Raw genomic sequence first — 20227 nt, forward strand, 5'->3', positions numbered from 1 at the left:
TACATTATACTGATAACATCAAGAAAGTCCACTGGAAGGAATTATAGCGTTCATGCTATGACATATGTATGCAGATCTTATGTATTTTGCGTGGTGTAGCACAGTACGGGTGCATCACAGCAGTTTCAACATGGTCAATCTGGGATGGCCTTCAAATAGGGAGTTTGTGCTTGATAATGTCAGATTAGAGCAGGATAACATCAGCAGTGGGGGCAAGGTGCTACTCTGCAGGGTAGCAGAGCATGTTTTAACATTAACCCACCAGTCTAGGAAGTCACTTTGAAGGACCAGGAAGTGTTGTTGAGGAGCCATCACCTTTCCCAATGGGATCTTGGAAGCTAAACATGAGGCTAGACAGAAACACTGGAGAGTCAGAAGACATTAACAAAGCAGATGGACAATAGATGTTCATCACAGCCGGGACAGAAGAGAAAAATAACTTCTGTAGTTCTACTGGAGCTGTGAAAAGCAGAGTTTAACCATGGACAATGATCCAGGATTTTGAAAGGCCTGCAAATCCATATGGAATGTTGTGGTCTTTTAGAGACAGGCAGAAGCCTTTTCTGAAGGTCACTGTGTCCTTTAAAGGTGTCCTGGGCAATGTTGATTTTGGCTTAATTCCAGAGGATGTGTTGAACTCTTCTCATATGTTTGAGTATGGCTTCTGCTTGGCGATATTGCAGTGGTCTAAATATCATGGATCTAGGGTGTGGGTTAGGAGGATTAGAACGTGGCTTGCCCACCGGGACTCTGTGAGCTCATTCTATCTCAAAGTCTCTGTCAAAAGAGCCAGGTATACAGAAATTCAACACAAAAGTTTGAATGTCTTCCACCATTCCTGGTAGCCCGAATATACGCAGATTACCTCTGCAATTCTGATCCTCTAACTCGAAGATGTCTTTCATCAGGGTTTTGATCTTGTTGCTGGCTACTTCCACTCTTGTCTTCTCAGATGATACTGATCTCCTCCAGTGTACCAATCCTTGTCTCTACTTCTGAAAGTCTGCCCATCATATTTTGATGCTTGGGGCAGTGGTTCCCAACCTTTTGACTTGTGAGGACCTCCACTGAATCACTGCTGGAAGCCAAGCAATTTGTACAATCAAAACAGTAATTAACAAAAAATACACAAAAAAGTGCACACCAAACAAATACTTGAATTACTAATTATATATAATTAAACGTACGCAAAAATCAAGACAATTCAATGAAAACATTGCCGCTGCATCTTGGCGACTGACTTTTCAATAATTGGTTTTATTTAGGAAAGCTGAATCCTTAGCTCAGATTCTACATTTCCCAAGCAATTTTTATTTTTATTTTTTAGGTACATAAGATCTGAGAAAGCTTTTTCACATAAATATGTGGTAGGAAAAGGAAGTAAACTATAAGGGCCTCTCATAATCCATACTCTCTCTGTGACATGTAATTCATTTGTTTTATAGCACCTTGCATACCAGTGTAGGGTGCCAGGTACTTTATAGGGGACTACAAGGTGTAGGTTTCACATGACATCCACAATGGTAGGCTTCTTCTAAGAGGGCTTGGTCTGGACAAGCAAAAATTCAGGATTCAGAACATAACACAGTGGTTAGTATTGACTTTAATAATAAGAATGTATTTCCATGCAAACAAACCTTTTTTTTAGCAGCATAAGGATAATAAAAGGCTGGGGAAAAACTAAGGGGCATATTTATACATTTTGGTCCAAAACTGCACCAACGCAGTTTTGCACTAAATGTTTTTTTCACTGGCTTGCACCATTCTTGAGCACCAGCCGGGCACCATATTTATGGAATGGTGCAAGCCGGCACAAAGGGTAGGATAGCATTAAGAAAATGACATTAGCCGGTGGGGGTGACGGTATGGGAGAAGGGGGTTTTGTACCAAAAAATTACGTTAGGCTGGTTAGAGGAAAAGAAATGACTCAACCAGCCTAGCATCATTTTTTGACACAAAACCATCCATACCACATCACTCCTGTCTTAGAAAAGAGTCATGTCCACCACTTCAATGGCCAGCACAGAGGACCAGGGTCCCCTGGATATGGCCATTGCACCCAGAGCCATGTAGGGGGGCCATTTCACTGCCCCCAATGGTACTTTAAAAACAAAATTAAAATACTTACCTGTACTTACCTATACCAACCTGGGATAGGGTCTCCCATCCTACCTTGTCCCTCTGGTGTGGGTAGGGCTGTCCCTGGGGCCTGGGGAGGGCACCTGTGGGCTTATTCCATGGTGTTCCACCATGGAAATAGGCTCACTGGCCCCCTAACACCTGCCCTGACCCAGACATTAAATAATGGTGCAAAGCAAGCTTTGCACCATTATTTGACTCCTCCTCCCCCGTAGGTGATTTTAGTACAGGGGATAAATATGGCCCTAAGGCCATAGAGTAATTTTTGCATGGGAACGCTGGAGTTAGTTTTGCACCGAATTTGCATAAAAAAAATGACACAAGTTCAGCGCAAAACAAATATAAATATACCCCTAACTTTCTAATTTGTGCCATGCAGTTAGCATTTAGCTCTTCAATGGCAGTTCATAGCTCTCTGTGCTAGATTATGATTGCTACCTATGAACTGCACAGTACCAAAAAAATCTCTGTGACAAAAGCAGTAACCCATTGTGCTATGCACATTAAATAATTTTCTTTGCATGATACACGTTCTCTGCATCAGGCATATTAATCATCTGAACTACCTTAGATGAGTCAAAGCTGTCACTAAACAAAACTCCCCATCTCTCTCCAGCAGGTACGTTAATTACGAGAGTTATCTCGACGATTTTATTTTCCCCCGAAAGATGCTGGTTGTACAAGGAACTTTGAAGTGCTTTTACAACTGCTGTACAAATAAAAACAAGCACATGTTTCTGTCAGGCCTCAGCTGGAGAAGTACTTTTCTGTCGTCCCAGGCCTGCCGATCCCCTGGGAATATGTTACGGACCTCTAGGGGTCCGTGGACACAGTTTGGTAACCGCTGCATTAGGGCATGAAGGTAGTGATGCATGGCAAATGTGTTTGCTTTTTTTTCTTGGGCACGGTATTGTAAGATGCTGAGTCATTGTAGAATCATATCCAGGCTGGGCGAGTCTGGCAGTGAAGGCTCCACCTTGGCATGCTTAAATGTTCATTTGTTGTCTTTTTGTCTCTGGTGTGGTCTGCCATCACGGCAGCTGTGGGAATCCCAAAGGGGTGTTGTGAATCTGCACAAACTGTTTATAGGCGCAGGGATGGACACTTAATGGTAGAAGAATGAGTAGTCAATAGTTCTGATGAAGCCAGGAGAGTTTTTTTGGTCAATTAATATGGCAGGATATGCTGGGGGTAGCTGTACAGGTCCCCAAGACACATGTAAGTTATTATTAGAGAGCTGGAGGTGCAGTTCTGTGAAGCACTATTTATTTAGACCAGTCACCACCCTCACAACATTGGTAAGCAAAGCGTTGGTAAGAAAAGTAGCATCTGACCTAATTAATCCTGAACCTGGGGTATGCGCCGGGGTGCAGGCATGGGTACGTTTGTCATTTTGTTTTCCCCTGTGGGTATGCTGTTAATATTTCATGAGATGTGAAGAATCGGCATGGTCTGCAGTGCGTCATGCTGACTCGGCCAAATGTGCTTATACAATGGGTCCTCGTTTGGTGCAGAGCGTTGTGCCTCCTATCTAACCAATATTTCTGCGTGCAATTGTGGGGCACCTTACAGAATGTGGAGGTAATGAGAGCTGCCATTTTGTCTGCCTGCATTCGGTCTGACCGTATATGGTAAGCGTTTCACATATACCCGGCAACTTGCTTATTGGTTGCAGACTGGAGGGGCCCGCGGAGAGTAAGAGCACTGCTCTAGTCTCCCCGCGGGCTCTTTCGGGAAGCGGAAGTGACGGCGCCTGGACAGGATTGGTCCCCAGGTAAGTGGGGGTGGGCTTAGAGGGTGGGAATAAAAGGAGTGTGGGGGGAGGGACCGGCCTCTTTCCGCGCAGCCCATCGCGCGTTTAGTTTGGCTGGTCCTGGAGTTTTAGATTGCAGGCAAGTGTATGCGGAGGCAGGGCCGTGGGGTGCTTTGCTTATTTTAAAAACTAGATCAACGAGCGTACACCGCTCGGACCGCGAAGGTTGTTTACTCTCATTAGTGGCGGCAGCCCCCCTGAGCAGTGAGGCGCCGTCCCTCAGCACACACGTGCGCGTTGGCGGGCCGCATTAGCGGCTTTTCGGCAATTAGTTATTTTGACAACCAGGCCTGGGTGGGGATGGTACGGCCGACGCGCAATGCGTCTGGCCGGGTAGCCGCAGTGGTAGCCGCATGCACATCACCGGAAAGGGCCAAAAAGCCCCAAAAAGCGGCGGTGGGGCGGGCGCGTGGCGCAGCTTCCCCCTCCAGCCAGTTGGGAGAGGGTGAGGGTCCCGCGTGCGAACCAGAGGCAATAGACGAAGGGGGAGCGCCAGAACAACAGGAAGGGGGCATTGAGGCACAACAAGAACAGAATTTGGTGGATGGGGCCCCCTTACAGGACCCAGTGGTGCAGGAGATTCCAGCCCCCATTATAGAGATGACGCCTATGGACCTGTCCCTCCCCAGGGGTGGTGCCAATCCAGCAGGGGCCACCGTGACAGCACAAAAGAAGGGCATAGGCCCCAGACAAGGGGGTGGACAGGGTAAAGCCAAGACCAGCAAGGGGCAACCCAAGAAAGCTGGGGGGAGAACGCTCGAGCCCATTACAAGTGCGGGGCAGAGTGCCCCCAGGACAGGCAGACTGGACATGGGCGATGCATGGGACCTAGAGGCCAGGATACGCGAGCAACGTCGCATAGTGGCAGAAACAGAAGACAGGTGGGCCCAATTGTGCATGGAGCGGGAGATGGCTGCGCCATACGGCCGTCAGCTAAAGAGAGCGCAGGGAGTGTAGGAAAAATGCCAGAGGAAGCCAGTAAAGGTAGCTGGGTCTGGGTTCCGAGTGGTAGGGGTCAGGAGGCTGGTGCGGCCTGTGGTTTAGGTAGCGCGATGGGAGCCAGTGGCGCACACAGCCACATTTGGCGCGGAAGGTCAATGCCAACACACGAGGTTAGCAGAAAGAAGACGACGCCAACGGGGCGCAACACAGCCCCAGCACGTTGGTCTGAAGCGATAGAGGGGTCTTCGGCGGCCTTCTCTACTCCGCAGGACCGGGGTTTCCACAGCGATGGTGGGCGCCATGAGGGTCAAGATGATGTTTTAGCTAGCTACACGATGATGAGAGGGGGTGTGGGTAAAAGGATGTATGTGGTCGAAGAAGATGTGTTGGAACTCGACTATGAGGAGGAGCTGGATGAATGGGAAGAGGGGGAGATTATGGAGACAGAGGTGAGCAGCATGAGGGGGAGGGGAAGAGGACACAGGAGCCGTGCAACCCCTCTTTCCGCTTCTATTTTTCAGGACCAGGATATCAGCGGAAAACAACATGAAGGGAGACAAGAACAAACACGTGGCCGAGGGGCCCGGAGGGTTTCGCGGCCTGTGGGAATGCAAGGAAGAGGTAAAGGGCAGTGGTGGTCGGTTTGGGGGGATGGCGTGGGGGGGATGCTCCGGGACGTCAATCCGTTGGGGTAGGTGACTGTTCTATCCTTGACTCATTATCGCCCAAAGACACGCAGGGCAGTGAGAAGGGTAAAGAGCTACAAGGTAGTGCTTCAGCCAAAGGTGAGAGTGGGGCCAAGGTAACAGGGGAGAAGTCAGGGGCAGAGGAGAAGGAAGGGGGAGATCACAAAAAGAGGCTTCCCTATATGGGACTGGCTATGCCCTTGGGCTCACATGTAGCAGATAAAACAAAGGCCAGAAAATGGAGACATGAGTATGTAGGCATTTTTAAACTCTTGCATAGGGACATACAAGCCAAGGAGGGTTCCAAGGAAGAAGAGTGGGAATTAGCCCGTAGGCCAAGGGTATCAATTATTATGGATAATTGGACATCTGCGTTTTTTATTTTCGCAAGCATATATTGCGAGAAATACACCGGATAGGGCCATAGCACTCTTTAAATATATGGACATTATTCGGAAGGTCCAAATGCACTTTGGGGGTTTTGCCTGGTTGAGTTAAGATGAGGAGTTCAGGGCCCGAATGAGTGTCAATCCCGACAAGCCATGGGGGGATGTAGACTCAGAATTATGGATGCAATGGATGGTGTTGTCGCAATCCATGGCATCTACCCATATGGCCAGTGGTCTGCCAGTGGTTTCAGGCACGTCCCGCCCCGGGAGGGGTGGGCATGGGGCAGAGAACACTGTCTAACACGACGGGAGTTTGCTGGAACTTCAATAAGGGGTTCTGTTCCAGACAACCTTGCAAATTTAAACACGATTGCTCCAAATGCGGGGGCCGTCACCCGGTTACGCAGTGTTTTAAGCTTTCCAGTCCAGCCGAGTAATGGAGCAAGGGCAGAGGCACACAGGGCGCTCCTGCTCCAAAGGGGGCCTATGCCAGTTAGGTTAGACTTCCTCATACCATGGCTGCACAGATATCCGGATAGGTACACAGCGATTAAGCTAGCAGATGGTTTTCAAGAGGGTTTCAGGGTCGGCTACCAAGGCCCACGTAGGAGGCGATGGGCAGACAATTTGCGGTTTGGAAAAGAACTACCACAGGTGGTAAGGAGTAAGCTGGATAAAGAGGTGTCATTGGGCAGAATTGCGGGGCCTTTTTATAAGTGGCCAAGCCAAACTCTGATGATCTCCCAACTAGGAGTCGTGCCGAAGAAGGCCCCGGGTGAGTTCAGGTTGATACATCACCTGTCATGGCCAGAGGGCGCATCTGTCAACGATTTTATTGCGGCTGAGGACACCAGAGTAGTATATGCATCGGTGGATGATGCTATAAAACTGGTCAGGGGATGTGGCTCCGGGGCTGAACTGGCAAAGTGTGATATACAATCAGCCTTCAGGCTACTGCCGATACACCCAGGAGATTTTGAATTGCTGGGGATGCAGTTTGAAGGGGCCATTTATGTGGACAGGGTCCTTCCTATGGGTTGCGCAATATCTTGCGCCCTGTTTGAGGCATTTAGCACCTTCATGTAGTGGGTTTTCGTCAAAATCAGTGGGCATTATGCAGTGACCCATTACTTGGATGATTTCCTGTTTGTAGGGACGGGCGATTCCGGGGCTTGTGGGAAGGCTTTGACGGCCTTTCAAGACATGGCGCACCATATGGGGGTGCCTCTGGCCCCAGAAAAGACCGAAAGACCTTTGGTGGTACTCAACTTTTTGGGCATTGAGCTAGACTCCATTACCTTGACAGCCAGATTACCGGCACAAAAAGTAAAGGAAATGCTGGAATTCTTGGGTACAGTGAAGGAGGCACGGAAAATTGATTTGCGAACAGCTCAGAAGTTGTTGGGGTATCTCAACTTTGCTTGTAGGGTAGTCAGAGGTAGGAGGACTTTCTGCAGGAGGTTGGGGCTGGCTATGTCGGGAGTGGTGATGCCACACCACAGAAGAAGAGTTTCAATGGGCCTGAGAGACGACGTGAGGGTGTGGGAAACATTCCTGAAGCATTTCAGTGGGGTATCCATGTTTTTCTGCAAAGAAGAGATAGTATGGCAGGTGCAGATATTTTCGGATGTGGCAGGAGCGAATGGTTTTGGGATCTTTTGGGTTGGCAGGTGGTGTGCGGAGGCGTGGCCAGCACAATGGTTGCAGCAAGGGAGGAGTATTGCCTTCTTGGAATTTTTTCCCCTTTTGGTAGCAATGGCAGTATGGGGGCAGGAGTTAGCAAATAGGACAGTTTTATTCAGAATTGACAACATGGCTGTTGTGGAGCTGGTTAACAGACAGAAGGCAAGGGACCTTAGGGTTTTGCGCTTGTTGCGCCATTTTATGTTGCAGTCTTTATCTTTGAATGTGATTTTTAAAGCTGTCCATATACCAGGAGTATTCAATGAGATTGTGGATTCCCTGTCTCGTTCACAGTGGCAGCATTTTCGAAACGTGGTGCCAGGAGCAGAACAGAACAAGACAGCGGTCCCGGCAGACATTTGGGAGTGGGGGACATGATGATCACAGGGCTGGAGGAGATGTCTTAAGCATAATCCACTCAGCAAAGTTACCGGCTGGCCTGGTTGGATTTTCAATCATTTGAGCTGTTTGCAGGAAATTTTTGGCTACAGAAGGGTAAACAGTTGGAGCGTCGTGCCTTGCGCTTCGTGCTGTCCATGATACAGAAAGGTTTGTAAGAGGGACCTATTGGTGGAAAACTGGCGGGTGTATCATTTTATGGGAAACTATTTTTTGATCACGACCCGGCTAGAAACGATTTGTTGGGGAAGATGTTAAAAGGTTGGGGCAGGATTAGATCAGCTGAGGGTAGAGTGGCAAGAGAACCCATTGATTTTGAATTGTTACTGGAGTTGTTACATGTGCTGCCTGTGTGTTGCGCAGATGACTATGAGTTAGCACTGTTCCGTTTATGTATGGTGTGGATGTTTTTTGGCGCATTTCATGTGTTGGAGTTGTTGGGGGTTGGAGCAGCGATTGGGATACGCTACAGGGAGGTTTGCTTACACGGCGAACGATTGGGGATCTGGCTTAGACGATCCAAAACCGACCAGCTAGGCAGGGGGAAGTGGGTGTGGTTGGAGAAAAGGGGGCAACGCTTTGGCCTGTCCAGTTTTGGAATGGAGGAATTTTCAATCCTTGAGTATTTCGAATAGGGAAGCCGGGGTGTTTGTGCACAGGTCAGGGTCCAAGCTTACCAGTTTTCAGCTTTTACGCGTGTTGAGGATGGCGTTGGGACGGACGGGCCGCCGGGCCATGGATTTTGGTACACATTCGTTCAGAATCGGGGCCGCTACGGCCGCAGCACATTTGGGTTGGGATTGGGCGAAGATCAGGGCGATAGGTCGCTGGAAGTCAAGGTGTTGTGAACATTATGTGAGGCCCTGAGGGGTGAGGAATGACAACAGTCACATGTTACAGTTATTTTTCTGTTACAGGAGATGCGTTTGGTCCGTCGCAGGGCAAGATGGTAACCTGGCTTGTAGGCCATTCATTTATCCACTGGGCAGCGAAGTTCGTGGAGAAACAAATCTATGGTCGGGCCCTGGGACTTTCCAGAAAACGGCACAAGGTGTTATGGTGGGGAAAGAGCGGCATGCGGTGGGGTAACCTGCTTCCTTTCATCACATCCAACTTACTGAACTGGGGATGTCCAGATTTGTTAATCATCCACTTGGGTGAGAATGATCTTGTTAGACTATCAGGACTCACGCAACTGCAACACATGCAGAGAGACTTGGAGATTATCAAACAGAAATTACATGGCACATGCTTGGTGTGGACAGAATTTGTTCCTCGTAGGGTGTGGAGAGGGGCGGTCAAATATGGAGCCATGGAGCGGGCTCGCAGGAAACTTGACAGAGCGATGAGAGTTTTTTTGCTGGGCACAGGGGATAAAAATCCTGAAACATGAGGACATTACAGAGCAGGATGTGGCACTCTTTAGGGAGGATGGCGTTCATTTGTCCACTTTAGGGAACGCATACTATTTGATGGATTTGAGCCTGTTCGTTGAGGATTTGTGAGGGGAAAACATGTGGATCAGGGATAAGGAGTGAGGAGGTCAGGTTGCAGTAGCGTGTCTGTGGGGGTGGGGCAGCAAAACGCCAAATGGGTTTGTGGTGCTTGGCAGTAGATGGGGGAGGGTGGTGAGTCAGATGCGGGCTTGGCCACCCTTCCAGGGAATAAACAAGCAGGTGAAGGCTGTGAGTGGGGGTACTCACGAACCAAATGGGCATGAAAGGAAAAGGGGAGTGTGTAGGGGAATGGAAACGAAATAAGGGTTTGGAGGGGAAGGATAAGCAAGGAGATGTTAAATGGAGGGCGTTATTAAAGTTGCGGTTTATGGAGTAAAAGTTAAGGTTATGTTGCTTATTGCAATCCTGTCCTAATAAATGACCTTTTACACTAAACGGCTGTCACTGAATTATTTCCCGATGGAGGGGCCCGCGGAGAGTAAGAGCACCGCTCTAGTCTCCCCGCAGGCTCTTTTGGGAAGGGGAAGTGACTGCACCTGGACAGGATTGGTCCCCAGGTAAGTGGGGGTGGGCTTAGAGGGTGGGGATAAAGGGGTGTGGGGGGAGGGACCGGCCTCTTTCTGCGCAGCCCATCGCACGGTTGGTTTGGCCTCCCACCCACCCGGCAAAAGAAGAGAGATGGGAGAGGAATGAAGTTAGAGTTAAGCGTAAGAGGGGGAGGGGGGATCGTCAGTTAGGGCAGGTTGCAGGAATGAGTGGGCAGTAGATGGGGGAAGGTGGTGAGTCAGATGCGGGCTTGGCCACCCTTCCAGGGAATAAACAAGCAGGTGAAGGCTGTGAGTGGGGGCACGCATGAACCAAATGGGGCATGAAATGAAAAGGGGAGTGTGTAGGGGAATGGAAACGAAATAAGGGTTTGGAGGGGAAGGATGAGCGAGGAGATGTTAAATGGAAGGCGTTATTAAAGTTGCGGTTTTTGGAGTAAAAGTTAAGGTTATGATGCTTATTGCAATCCTGTCCTAATAAATGACCTTTTACACTAAATGGCTGTCACTGAATTATTTCCCGATTGTGTTAAGTGATCATGAGGTACAGGGTCAGCGATCTCTTTGGGAGGGCTCTCTGAGCCAATGCAGAGAAAGGAGTCGCAGGCCATAGGTAAGGGCCACAGAGGACTGCAGTCATGCGGCCATGGGTTGATCAGTTCTCCACACAGCCATTTTCTAAGAATGGTTTTATTCATGACCCTGACGCTTTTTGAACCGTTTTCTGCCCAAAGTTGCTGTGCTTTTCCAAAGTGTTCATCTGCGTCAGCCTGCTTAACCTCCATCCTTCAGTGACCCTGCTTTAAATGCCACTGGTCCAATTCAGCATGCTGCAATTTGATGCCTTCAGTGCTTGAGTTTTGGGTCATTACCATCTTTTAAGACATAGCTTCCACCCTGTTCTGGCACATTTGTAAGTATGAACAAGCAGGCATCCAGCACACAGTCTGCTCACTCATTTTTTTATGTGGATTTTGAGACACCTTTTAGCAGTCTGGCCAGATTATTGTTGTTCCACAAACAAGTTATACATAAATAATATACCTACAAAGAGGGGCTTGTGATCATCAGCCTTTCTTCATAGCCATTCATATTTTGCATTCGTCAACCACAGCATGCAGCAAGAAATACTGGGCCAGCCCACTTTACCCTTTGGCTCTTTTAACTTTGAATGACTGCAAAAAGGGTGTTCACACTGGTCACCTCTACTCAAAACAGTTCCTTTCTTTTCAGTGCCCCTGCTAGTCCAAAGTATGTTTTTTCAGTTTTATTAAATTTTTTATATTATCTTTGAATATCAGCATTTTATTATGCCTGTACTCTGGGTGTACAAATAAATGACAATTTATTCCCTGTCTTCTTGTGTTACTACAAAATGTTATTGTAATATTAAAACTGTTTGCAAGTTGTGTGCCTGGTTTGGTGGTGACTTCTTCTTGCCACTTTCACAGAAAAAAATAATAATAATAATAATAATCAGTATGGTACAGCTGAATGGCTTGTATTTGTGTAAATGTTTGTAACATTTACTTTGCCTATTGCAAGGTTTTGTGGGCCATATTTTGGTGCTGACGTGTTTTCAATATTTATGTGGTAAATATTTAAAGTAAAAAACATAACAAAAAATATCCATTGTATCAGCTTGCCAACACCAGGTCTCTTTCTTTGCCAATTCCAGCCGCAGCCCATCCAAATGGGCTGAGGGACCACACACTACACCTTTGCCCAAAAAAGGAGAGTGTCTGTCAGGCTGAACAAAGGTCACCCTGACAGACACTATTGTTCAGGTCAGGCAGCCAGGAACTAGATATGCACTTAATGAGCAAGCTCCTGGCTGCCTGAGCTGAACTTTGTCAGGCTGAGGATTTCAGAGCCCTGTGGGTGTGACCTCCTCAGTTTGGCAAATGTGTAGAGCGGGAGCATCACTGATATCCTAAGACCTGGGTGCTTCAATTTTAAGCCCTGAAGGCCCGAATGTCAATAAATTACACCTCGTCATAGAGTGAGATCAGCAATCTTACTGCCCCCAACCCACTCTGTGACAAGGAAGTGGGGATGCTGCCTTCCATAGGGTCACCCAATGAGAGAAGGCAGCAGCCTCACACCTCCAGGGGCCACCGCGGCTACCATCCCAGAGAGCTGCAGCAAAGGTAAGTTTTATGTTTTTTTATGTTTGGCGCATTCGTACGTGTATGAATGAATGTAGGTATGTATGTGTACTTGTGAGTGAGTGTTGTGAATGGGTATTTGTGTGCAAGTGCATGGGTGTCGGTGAGTCTGTATATGTGTGGGTGTACCCCCCACACCTTCCTCGCTGCTAAGATTAACAGCTGCCATAGGCCAATACTTGTTTTTCCTTCTTTCTTTCCTGAATAACTCAACTGTTTCAGCTTATTTATAAGACTACTTTTTATGCTTTGGTGTCTTGCAAAACTGGCTCAGAAATTTGATGAGTCAGTTCACTTTGGCAGTAGTAAGGCCTAAGTCATGCATTTTGTTACTGTGCCTTTGCTAATGGGATCTTCACCCCGTTCTCAATGAGTGACATTGTGTAGTTGTCTTTTAGACAGTAGTGTTTCAATTATCACTGCTGCTCTGGTGTACTCTGTCCGAATCACATGAAGTCTGCCCTACAGCACTTTTTTCACAATTACTATTAACCCATTTATTTAGCTGTGATTTTATATTTCTCTATATTGCCTTTTTCTAGTGCTTAATTTGTCAAATATAACGTTTGAGTGCTCATGTTTATTCAGGAGGCAACACCCACCTACCCCAGCTCCACCCACTTCCTCCACTGGCCCCACCCACTTACTCTATTGGCCCCACCCACATACTCAAATGGCACTGTTGAAAGCCCGATGTGATACCCTGTGTTCTCATGATATATATTGGGTCATGTTTTTATAAATATATTGGGTCATGTCCATCAAATGTCCAGGGGCATTAGGCTTACGCAGTCAGCATATGCACTCTAACATCTCCAAATTCACAGTCTACACACTACCCCTAGTGCCCAAGCATAGCCCAAATGTCTACTAACAACCACTGTGTATAATCCAATGGCAGCCACATTAGCTCTGATACCACCTTAAATGTCCAACACAGCTCCACAATGCACATGGCTGCAAAATAGTCTAACTTACAACTTTAGGTGGTGTTCGGTGGTAGTTGGTGTTCCCCACAGAGCTGAAGGTGGGATTGTCGCGTAGGCTCTCATTATTCTAATGAGACTACTGGACTTGAGTGGCAAAATCGCCTGCGGTGTGGGAGACTGAGTCTAAACTACTACAGGTGACACCTATCGCCCCAATCCAGGTTTTGCTCTGGCTAACTAGCAGTGCCTCATCTCTACACAATAGCAGGGATGATTGGGCATCCGAGCGCCTGACACAATTGATTCCTCAGGGAAATCATGGTCACTCAGATCTCATTTGTTTCCCTCAGTTACATTGGTCTCACATATACAATGACGAACAGAGGCAGTGTACGTTTCAGTAAGGTTTTAATGAATCAACTGCATCATAGATAATAAAGCATGTACTGCAATAACCAGGACGATAAAGCATGACAGGATAAAAATTTGTGACAAGGAGAGTAAAGCATAGAAATAACGCTACCATATTGTCACTGGAGTCAATAGACTAATTCCTTCCTAGGCTATATTAGAGCACAGCATGTTAAGCTCTAGTTCTGCCCTTCTGGTTCCCCTGGGAAGACATCATCCCCCATCCCTGAGCAAAGGTCTGAAGCCTGCATAGGCAGCTGTAGCGAAGCGTTCTGCAATCAGCGTACAGTCGTGGTCATCTGGCTGGAATCTCCCTCTAACGTGTATGGGACAGGGAAGTGTTTTTATAATAAAACAGCTGATGTTCTTAGAAAATGTCCATACATAAGGATGTGTGTGTTTCTATGAATATCAGATACAAAACTTTTACCACGTTTACCGGCAACTTTTCTTACTGTAACCTTGAGAGAAGCACAGAGTGAAAGAAATGTTTTGTTTAAGAACACAGTGCTGGCCTAGGCAAAGAACAGCTAGATGGAGAGAAATAAAACAAGCCCGCAAATGTGGCTATTGTTAAAATAATAAACAAAGCTGAATAAAATAGATCTAGGTAAAAGTGCACAGCAGCATGCCTAGTGTGCTAAAATAACGTGCATGGAGCTATAACTAAAATGGCTACACAAGAAGATAGTGGTGTATGTGTGCCACTGCTTTAATATTAGGATTCCTCTTGAGTGGTTGTGATAGGCATCCTTGAGAAAAAGGTGAGAGAGGAACTCTTGATTTGACTAAGGTGCCATGTGCTGTGAGGAAGAGAGGGCTGAGTGAGTTGCTTTCAGGGCTGGAAAGGCAGATCCTTCCCGAAAGCAGCCTACCAGCCATTGGAATGAAGTATGAGCCCCTTACAATCTAGTGGTTCAGCCCCTCTGTAAATTTTCAAACCTTGTGACACAAACTAGGGGTACACTTGGAACTCCATTACATTTTGGAAAATACCTATACAAACATGGTCTAATGGTTGTGTTCAGTGTTATTTCTGTTTTGGTAACTGCTTCTATAGGTTTATAGTGATCTTTTTTATATTCTCACACTCTGAGGGAGGCAGCGAGTTGCATGTGGTGGCAATTAGGCTGGGCAGAGTTCACAGAGTTCCACTCTCTGGAATGCCACAGAGTTGATAAAAAAAACTATGGAATTCCACAGATGTGGAGTTGCATGTGCTACGGAGTGGCAGTGTGGCACCCTCTCTCTAATGCACCCAATCTCAGAAGCGCTATGCATCGGTAATTTCAGCTTTCTTTCGCTGCCTATGGCCCTGGTCTGAATTCAGGCCAGGGCCTTAGGCAGCGAAAGCTGCAGTTTCAGTCCTCTTATGCACAAGTGTGGAAAAAAAACACCTGGCATTCTGCTTCCCTCTGCCCCCACTCCGGGGCCCAGCCAGGGCTGCTGGAGCCCTGGAGAATTAGAGCTGGTGCTGGCAGAAGCTCCATGCAGGAGTGCCAACATCGGTCAGGCCGAGAGTGCGCACTGTAGGCCAGTTATGACCTACACCGCGCAAGCGCAGACTGTCTGTTTTTGCGCTGTGTGGCCCATAACTGGGCCGCAGTGCGAACGAGGCAATCTCTGTTCCACTGTTGGGCCTAGAGGAGTTTTTGAGCGAACTCCGCACTCCAAGCGGAGCGCGGCATGCCCAAAACTCTGATAGCAATGCGGTGCTCGCCGCTCACCCCTCGCAGCGATATCTATAAAACAGCAGATAACAAAAAACAACATATTATCAGATAACTGCACTCAAAACTATGCTGCTGCCTAGTCAAGTCAGAGCTAAAATGAATTATGGAGAATTCAGGTTGAAGAGCCGAGTTCCCTCCCTTCAGCAGCTACATTGCTTTGTTGGAATGCAACCAACATTGTCCCTGTTGCTCCAGGGATTATCTCCAGCTATCAGAATGTGAGCCATAGGATACCATTGCCAACCCTCAGCCAAGCCTTCAGGCTTCTTTCTAGAATGGCCAGTGTTATTTCTGCAGCTGGGCTCAACTAAGTGTATCTTGATGAAATGCAGCAAGATAGCTTTGATGAAAAGAAAGCCAGATCTTTCCAGTCTCCGCTTAGTTTAATACTGCCAACAGGGCACAAAACGTCCATGGAATTTCGATTTCATTTATTCATGCTTAATACCTGCACGTATCTCTTTGCCTGCCACCTTGCCTCATCAGCTTATATCTGGGACAGTGACATCGTGAAATATAATCTTATGACGTTCCGTTACCTTATGTATTGTTACAGTTACAAAATCATTACTTACTTACTTACTTTAATTAATCTGAGGCCTGCTGCGTGCTGCTGGCCTGCTGCTGCACAATACATTGCTTGCTTTGTCTGCCTCACTCTGTGACTACGCAATACACTGGGGCGGACGAAAACAAAGTGGGGACACTGATCGCACTGTTTCAACTCGGGACACTTGACTATTCATATCCAAGGAGGGATGGGCTAATAATTATTTGCAAGCGGTCATGGGTAATGAACTAGCACTACTATGATTGATGATGGATGGGGATGTTATGCTCGCTGTGGCAGGGGCCCACCCATGCCGTTTCTGGGATGTGTGCCTCATCATGATAAGGTGGGCCGCCTCGGAGTTGAATTTAAAAATGTTTACACACTGTTCGACACACAGCACCAAATCCAGCCCAATCAGTGACCCGGTGGTGCCTTTTCCTACAAAATTGAGAAAAATGTTGCCCTTTTATGTGGGAAATCACACAACCTGGTAACAGTGAACATAGGCATGGATCGATTTACAGTATGTGTGGTATTGGCTCTTTACCGTGAGTCCGAGACGTTTGACCTTGATCTGATGCAGAAAGAGAACGCTGTTGCTTGTTCGACTTTTTCAGAGGTCTTCAAGCTTTTTTGTGCTGAACTTTTTCCTCCCCTCATAAAATGTTTTCAAGTCGGGATCTTCCTAAAAAACATTACGCTCAGGAAGAGCAGGTGCCGGTAGGGTGGAGGGACAGGATGTACTAAATCAACAATATTTTATGCTAAAGCTTGTATAAAAGTTGGTGAAAGTCTGTACTTTCTGTTTTCAAATACAAACCCAACATGGCAAAAACATGACGAAATCACTCAGAAGTATTTCTAAACTGTGTGCTGTATTCCTAAATCATTAATACTAATAACCTCAGTTCAACACTTCAGTGTTGCCATTTCTAAGCCCAGCAAATAGCTAGTGTTACTTTTGCCAGGTTTAGTTCCAAAAGCAGTTCTGAGGTGTGTTTCATTTGCCTTGGCCACAATAAAGATCCCCTGGTGTCAGCCTCTCAACAGCTTCCTGACACTAAGACCTTATTCTCCCTCTTTCGTGAGCCGTCACGCCGAGGAATCGAGGAATCCTCATACTCTATAGTTTCATGATCAAAATAAATCGAGTCCTCAGCACTTTGACTCATGCCTCTCTATTCTAAAGGGCCTCCCCTCTACACCACTTATCTCCCCTTACTAACTGTATTTGGAAAGAAAAACAGCTTGGAATCCACACAAAAAAACGAATGTTACGATTTCAGGCTACATTTATTTCCAAGCACCGCTCTCCCCATGACCTTATGACGATAGGATCCCCTGATGTTTCTCAAGGAATGGAACCCAAATGCAGATAGATGTAGCCACACCTCACCAAGAGGGCAGGTGTCGCCTTACTGTTTGAAGACTTATGTTCTATTTCCACGCTCGTCATACTGCACTGACCTCAGTGTTATGTCAAGTAGGCAGATGCGATTGGCACTCTTGTTGGGCCACACCTGCATTTGAAATGTGGCATGCACAGCAGTTGATAGTTGTGACTTTATTCTCTAAATGTAACAGCTGTTGAGTCTGCAGGCTTTCAATGGATTTCCTATCAGGTGATTATTATGTGTATATTTGCTAATGGTGAAGATGTCCGGTGAATTATATGACTTTGCAGCAACGTTTGTTGGTTCAGATATTACATTGTCCTAATGAGTTATTAGTCACATTAAGTCAGTGCTAAACAGTAGGGCAAGAAAAGTTTGTGCATATTGAGGCTGATTCCTAAAGGCATTTATGCGAATGGGAACAGGTGCTACAGGATGCTTTACGTGCTCTTACGTGCATCAGTGTGATCTAACAGACCGTGGGCCCCCCAGCAAGATACATTGTGCACCCCTTGTTTTGAATAACTTTAAATTTATTATCCCTTCATGACTCATTCAAACGCTCCTGATGCCAGTACATATTGAATAATATGTTAAACCTTCAGAAATGAGGAAAATAAAAAATATCAGAAATCTCAATCTGCCTGGTGTGTGTTAGCCAGACTATACCAAAGGAACAAGCATTGATAAATCCATTTCTTTTTTTAATTTGGCTCAAAATTGTTTTAGTTCTGATAACAGCTTTTTAATGTGAGAATTCAGTGTCTAAACAGCTTTTTACTCCAATTGTAGGAAAACATGCATAGGATGACAATAGATTTTTAGTGGATTACTGTATATTAAAATAAGATATGTATAAGTCAAATAAGACATATGCTTCTAAGCACTTGAAATTGTATCTTTAATTGATGGACATTTCTTATCCCCTTTATTACTGGCATTCTTGCTGTGTGGGAAAAACTCCATACTGCAATGTTATACACCCCAAAATGTGGTTCTCCCACAGCATACTGGATTAGAGATGGAGTTAAACAGCCGCAGCCCGTCCTTTAGGGCGGAGGGGCCACACCGTGACCTTTTGTCCTTCATAAAGAGTGGTGCAGGCTGAGCAAAGGTCAGCCTGACAGACACTCTTCATGTTCTGCTCAGGCAGCTAGGAGTGAGACATGCGCGATTTGCACAGACTCCTGGCTGCCTGAGCTGAACTTTGCTGGGCTGATGGGGGTCACAGCTCCTATGGGCGTGACCTCCTCAGCTCAGCAAAGGGGCCTCAAGGCCCTTCGCCTCAGTGGCGAGGGGAAGCATCACCCATTGAATCCGGCTTGGGCGCTTCAGGTTTAAGCCCTGAAGCACCCAGGGCAAGTGTCAATCAGTGACACCTCATTACAGAGTGGGGTGGGGTCAGCAGTCTCACTGACCCCATCCCACTCTGTGACAAAGTTGGGACTGCTGCCTTCTGTAATTGGCTGAGGGAAGGCAGCAGTCCTAACCCTCCTGGCACCTCTGATCTGAAGGTAAATGTGTGAGTGTTTTTTAAATGAATGTTTTGTGCATGCATGTGTGTTTGAATGTGGATGAGTGTTGTGAATGGATGTGTGTGCGTGCTTGTGTGAATGGATCCGTGTGAGTGTGCTTCTCGCCCCCCTCCCTCCTCAACTAACCAGCTGCCACTGGCATTAAAAATAATTTGTAAGAGGCAGTGTGTCACTGTGTTAAGGCACATCCCAAGCATCAAATTTGTAGAATGAAACTGTTCAATAAGTAATGAGGCTCTCAGATGCAAAGTAATACACAGTATGTAAAATCAGAAAAGCCCCTATGAACAGCAAAATCATTAGATAATCAGGCTGCATACTATCTGCAGGGGAGAGCTCAAAGAAATATCTGGCTTACCCTCAAAATCAAGGGATTCTTACACATAATGTTTGCATGGGAAATTGGTAATAATGCAAAAATAATTGTGGTGTTAGTAAAATAATCATTGCTTTAGCAAATCAGAGCACAAAAATGATGCACGTTGTTACTTTAACACAAAGGCACCATCCCAATTCTTGGAAGAAAATTATTAAAATCCTTCTATGCTAATGTCATCTGGAGGTGTTCGAACAAATGTCATACATTTAGCGATAAGATTTTCTTTCTGTGGATATATCCAGTGAATATATCCAGTGAAGAAATAAATAAGATAGATACTTGTTACAATCCTACACCTGCACCATAGAAAGCTCATGGTGAGCAAAACAATACAGCAATGAAAATAAACTAATATGACCTCAGTTTGACTGTGTGGTACCAAACCTGCGGAGAGAGGATGCATGCTTAACAGGAGTGAGTGACAGAGAATGCATCCAGTTTGTCTAAATTGTTTCAATTGCGATTATGTTAGTGCAATCTATGAATATAAACTGAATTATAAGGTGGCATCTTAATCATCATTTTAATCTGCAAAATATGAACCTGAACAAACTTTACCAAAGCTGCAGCAGTAAAAATAAAATAAATCTGCTCTTAGAACTTTCACCATTCCATTGGTTAGAATCTGAAAATGTTCTCCTAATGGACCTTCCCCTGCCTTGACCCTCTTCGCCTCTTTGTATATGTGCACTTCTATGGATAGACAGTTACCTGTGATACTGCAGAGCGAAGGAAATGGAATGAGGCAGGACAGGGGGAAGCAAGAGACATGAAGAGAACAGTCGAGCAAGAGACAAGAAGCATAGGTAGAAGGAAGTAGAGCTAGAGAGGATGTACAAAAATGTGAAGTAGAGAGAGATGTACAATAAACAGATAAAGGTGAGGTATCCAGCAGGAAAGATAAAGAGACATAAAAAGAGGATGATGTAGGTAGCGAAAGAGAAGTAGAGAAAAAGCTAAGTTTTTAAAGTATGGTAAAAAGGCAAAGATAGAGATGGGGAGAAAGATATGTAGAACAGGGCAGAGGAACAAGATACTCCATATAATGGGGAAGAAAGTGAGGTAAAGTAGA

The 20227-nt window shown here is 46.2% G+C and overlaps 1 long non-coding RNA gene across 2 annotated transcripts in view; it reads left to right on the top strand.

The window, feature by feature from the left end:
• The window catches only part of LOC138282367 (uncharacterized), a 46699-nt gene that overhangs the window by 19523 nt on the left and 6949 nt on the right, over window positions 1-20227 (top strand). Inside the window, exons 4-5 of one of the 2 annotated variants that reach the window (XR_011200939.1) lie at window positions 5416-5515; window positions 8969-10054. The exons of the other annotated variant lie outside the window; for it this stretch is intronic. This is a non-coding gene — a long non-coding RNA (uncharacterized lncRNA). Of the gene's footprint in view, window positions 1-5415; window positions 5516-8968; window positions 10055-20227 lie in introns of those variants that run through there. 2 annotated transcript variants of the gene reach the window in all.

This window comes from Pleurodeles waltl, chromosome 2_2 (assembly GCF_031143425.1).
Source record: "Pleurodeles waltl isolate 20211129_DDA chromosome 2_2, aPleWal1.hap1.20221129, whole genome shotgun sequence".
Classification (NCBI taxonomy): Eukaryota; Metazoa; Chordata; class Amphibia; order Caudata; family Salamandridae; genus Pleurodeles; species Pleurodeles waltl.